The sequence below is a fragment of the Drosophila bipectinata genome, chromosome 3L, assembly GCF_030179905.1.
Source record: "Drosophila bipectinata strain 14024-0381.07 chromosome 3L, DbipHiC1v2, whole genome shotgun sequence".
Lineage (NCBI taxonomy): Eukaryota > Metazoa > Arthropoda > Insecta > Diptera > Drosophilidae > Drosophila > Drosophila bipectinata.
In genome coordinates this window covers 3,582,025-3,586,361 of record NC_091738.1, presented here as the reverse complement: position 1 = coordinate 3,586,361, position 4,337 = coordinate 3,582,025, and the positions used below count along the sequence as shown (strand labels likewise).

At 42.9% G+C, this 4,337-nt stretch overlaps 2 non-coding genes across 2 annotated transcripts; both read left to right on the top strand.

Moving 5' to 3' along the window:
- The first annotated feature begins 281 nt into the window (after positions 1–281).
- On the top strand, positions 282–353 carry TRNAP-AGG (transfer RNA proline (anticodon AGG)). Its single transcript has one exon. It is a non-coding gene; the product is annotated as a tRNA-Pro (tRNA).
- Positions 354–2,314: 1,961 nt separating this feature from the next.
- Positions 2,315–2,437, top strand: TRNAL-CAA (transfer RNA leucine (anticodon CAA)). Its single transcript has 2 exons — positions 2,315–2,352; positions 2,393–2,437. It is a non-coding gene; the product is annotated as a tRNA-Leu (tRNA).
- The last annotated feature ends 1,900 nt before the right edge of the window (positions 2,438–4,337 follow it).

Sequence of the window (4,337 nt, the reverse complement as noted above, 5' to 3'; positions counted from 1 at the left end):
CGGCTAATTGAGATCGGTTATAAAAAGCCAAAAGCCACTCAAACATGTGTGCATATGAATGACAATAGGAGATTTGGTAGCTAGCGATTAAGAGGCCCTCAAAGTTGGCCTTTAATAAAAAAAAACCCGTTTGGGCCCAAAGTGGTAAAAGAGCTACCAGAAAAGTTGCTTTCGATTTTGATGTTCAAAGTCGCATGCAGCTCACGTTTGGTTCGAAAATCGGATTCAATTCGGAGTGTATCGTCACTGATAAGCGATACTTGGGCGGCGGTATTTCAACTGGCTCGTTGGTCTAGGGGTATGATTTCCGCTTAGGGTGCGGGAGGTCCCGGGTTCAAATCCCGGACGAGCCCAAGTGAAAGTAATTATTTTACTTTATTTTATTTATTATTTTTATTATACTTATAAAATGTGGTTTTGTATTTAAATGATAGCATATCTATTTTTAGCCATTCTGTTTGCGTTAAAAGATATATGTTTATTTTAATCCATGAAGCTTTATAAATAGGTTTATTTTATCTTATCTAAACTACTTTTTAAATATCTCTTTAAAAATTGTGCAGTATAACTTACTACCTTTAAGAAAAATTTATAAACTGCCCCAACAAACAATTAAGGTGGATTGATATTCGATCGTTTAAATTATAACAATTACCCGGGTTCTGGCCAAATTAGCCAAAGGTAAGGTGAGTCGTCTCAATTACGGTTCCACCCCAGGCCGTAGAGAAGACAATGCGACCCCAGTATGGGCAGACGGTCAGGCGGGTGAAGACGCCCCAGGCCAGAAGTATTCAAATGCACGTGTCTGTGACTCTTTTCTTAACGAAAGTCGATGCCCCTGGAGTTAATTGGTAAAGTGCACTTGGAAAAATATACTTAAAATTTATTCTTTAAATTAAAGATTTGGTTATGGAGCCTGGAACCTCCTCTGAATCGTTTTAAGCCTTTCCTTTATAGGTTTCTCTGAGTGCTTGGGGACTGAGGACTCACTAGACTGGCGTCTAGGCCGGACGAGTGAATTTTATGCATTGAAAATTAACACAACAAACTTTTCGGCTTGGCTGACCAAGCAGACATCACCGACCGACGGCAGGAGCTTATGGCTGTCATTACCCGAAATCCATTTGCGGACCCCCGGGGCTTCTGGGCGGTCGACGGGGCAGGGCTGGTGCTGGCGGCAGATCTCTTTCGCATTGTAATAATACGGCACTCAACTCGGGGCTTCACATTCGACTCCAACTCCTCATGTATCCGATTGCAGTCCATAATGGCTGGAAGCACGTAAATCTCATTGTTTCGATGCGTTTTGCATGCGTTTGAAGTGTCTGGTTGTCGATTCCGATTTCGATTTCAATGCCAGCCGGCAGCAGAGCCGGCGTCTGGTCCAATCCTCACCACCTCCACCACCAGCACCCACCCCAAGGAGGCTGCATTTGATAGCCTGTCCGTGTACGAGAGTTACTTTTGGTCATACATTATCCGATACCTATTGGAAGTCTGGGAGTGATTGAGTTTTCAAAAACTCTATAATAAAAGATATTTAAATTTTAAGAAATTTAAGAATCTAAAATATTAGAGATACTCAGTAACCATCTTCATTGATTTTTGATATATTTAATGGGTATCTGTGGAGTCTAATCCTTAGCTGCTTACCCCTCTTATTTGAGTTTTTTAACTGACAAATACATCACATTGGCTGGCGGGCGGTTGAACCCTGTGGTTTCCACACCCAGCCTCCAAAAGAGGAACATCGTATCACCTTTCCCTCTGGACTTGAGCCTGCGGGCTCTGCAATTGACTTCAACTCGTGGCGCTTCAAATGAGTGGTGTTCACAGAAAGAAATATAATTCAAAACTCTTTCAAGAACTTAATATTTCTTTATTTATTGCAAAATATTTCCCCAAGTGTATTTAATACACAATGGATGTGCGTGTGTTTGCTGAAAATCGTTTTTGCTGGGCTGCGGTTTGAGTGATTTTTATGATGAGGCCCTCGGGTGACAGAGAACAAGACTCGATTCGGTTTTGATTGCCCTGCCGGAAACGGTGTTCAGGTTACGATTTAGCAGCGATTTAGCCGAGCATGAAATGGCAACTGCAGCACTTAACCGCATAGCAACCAGCCGGCAACGCGGCAATACAGGGGCATGTCCCGTGTACCCAGCTTTTGTCACCTCGTTTGTGTATGGCAGTTGGCTTTACTTTAGCACTACCCCACTTCCTCCTCCCCCGGCAATGTTTTTGCTTATCTACTGGCCTGTTCTATAAATAGCTCCCGGCTAGAAGTGATAATATTGCTCATCGGAGCGAGCATGTCAGGATGGCCGAGCGGTCTAAGGCGCCAGACTCAAGAGCTAAACTCTTGCCCCGAAATGAAGGGTTCGAATGAGCGTTCTGGTCCTCTCTGAGGGCGTGGGTTCGAATCCCACTTCTGACAAATCTTTTTTTATTTTTTTTATTTTTTTTTTACCATTGCTGCTATGATAAAATCTAAATTAAATATGTACATTGTTCTCCACAATAGCTATTTAAACTAATTTAAAAGCAAAGAACAATGGACAACACAAACACGATTTGTTTTTTAACTTAATAAAATGTTGATTTAATGATTTAGGCAATTATGACAGCTAACAAAATTTATTATATGTTAAAAATGAAAAGTACATACACCATTTGACAATTATTTGTGTTCTATTCTAGCCTAATTAAGTGCAGCTGTTATGGTATGCCTCTAAAAAACATTTATTTGAATTTAATGTTTAGTTTTCCATTTTATTTATATCTCAGCAGGCTTGCCACCAATTAGGGGTCCTTTTTATATCCTTCTTAATAGATTTTCCAACACGTTCCTTGGTTTCCCCCCTCCTGAAATGCACTTGTTTAAGACCCAAGCTGTTGTCTATACTATATGGTATGGCATGTGTGTGGGGAAGTTTGTTGCATTCTTCTGGCCACAGACCCCTAAGCCACACGTGCCACAATAGGCTGCTGCCACTGAGCCAGCCAGCACCTCCCTCCCCAGCATCGCCGCCCACACTCAGTTTGATGGCCAACTGGAAACTCGATTTAAATCCAGTGCATATGCAAAGTGTCACGTAATTTCAATTACACAGCTTCAGGGACAAAGAAAGGTGCACAGAAAAAAATATTACATAGTTTACAAAGGTTTTTAACTAAAAAAATTGATTATTTATACAGTACTCTCTTTAAAAATTATTTAAAATTAAATCTCCACTGGAAACCAGATTCTGGTAATCAAATTTTTAAAATCCAAGTGTATGAAGGGGATTGGAAAAAATTCTGCTCTCCAATCTTAGCCCCCCCTCTGGGACTGACAAGTTTTCTAAACTAAACCAAGCGACAATGGTGCGTGCCACGCCCCCTGTGCGCTTCACCGCCTCCCCAAGTCGGAAACGGGGGCTCCAAACGCGCGTGGCATGTCAATCTTGAAATGCACTTGTTTTCCCACTCCCCCGCCACAGTTTGGCCACAGGGAAGTGGCGATAAAGCTGGGGGAAAAGCGTAGGGAAAAAGTGAGGGCCGGGAGCAGTGATGGGGCTAAAAGGAAAGTGACAAAGCCAAAGACTGACAATGGCCGTGCGGCTCGGTGACCCATAATGCGTTTGCCAAGAGACCAATTGAGTTAGCCCACTTCCTGCAGTTCGTTACCTCGTTCCTCCGCATCTGGGCCAGGTTCCCTGAGCCAGCTTCTTGCCGGCTTTTCATTCTTGTAATCTACATCTCCAGCATCGCCTACGCGTTCTATCTCTTTAAAGCTGGATAGTTTCCAGTTCTATCAATTGGCCTCGATACCCTTTCTAAGGGTTGGTTAGGCTTTAAGAATTTTTTGAAAAATATATATAGTCATCTTTGTGGAGTTGGTTATAAAATGCACTCTTATAGAAACAATTAAAGTCCCTATCTCTGTCGAAAAATCTATTAAAGAGGGTATGTAGTTAGACCCATGAAGGCCAGCCACCTGTAGTTGGCTTTTCTGTGGCGTATATAATTTTTTTTGTGTGTTACAAATCCGTTTTAAATGGCAGCTCTTGTTCCTGCTTGGTTAACTGAGCAGGAAAATTGATTTCGCCTCGTTGCTGTTGTTGCTGTTAAGTCGCCTGACATATGGACTCATTGCATTGACGGACACCGCAGTACAGCACCGGCCATAACCAACATAACCGGCGGCGGCAACAACACACCAGACCACAAGCCTTTTGTTCCGCTTCCATCACTTGCCCCCGGACATTTGGTCATCGGACATCGGACATCGTCACACGTGTCCAAAGCATCGAAACACCTGCCCCGTGCCAGTGGACGGTGGACGGTGGGTGTGT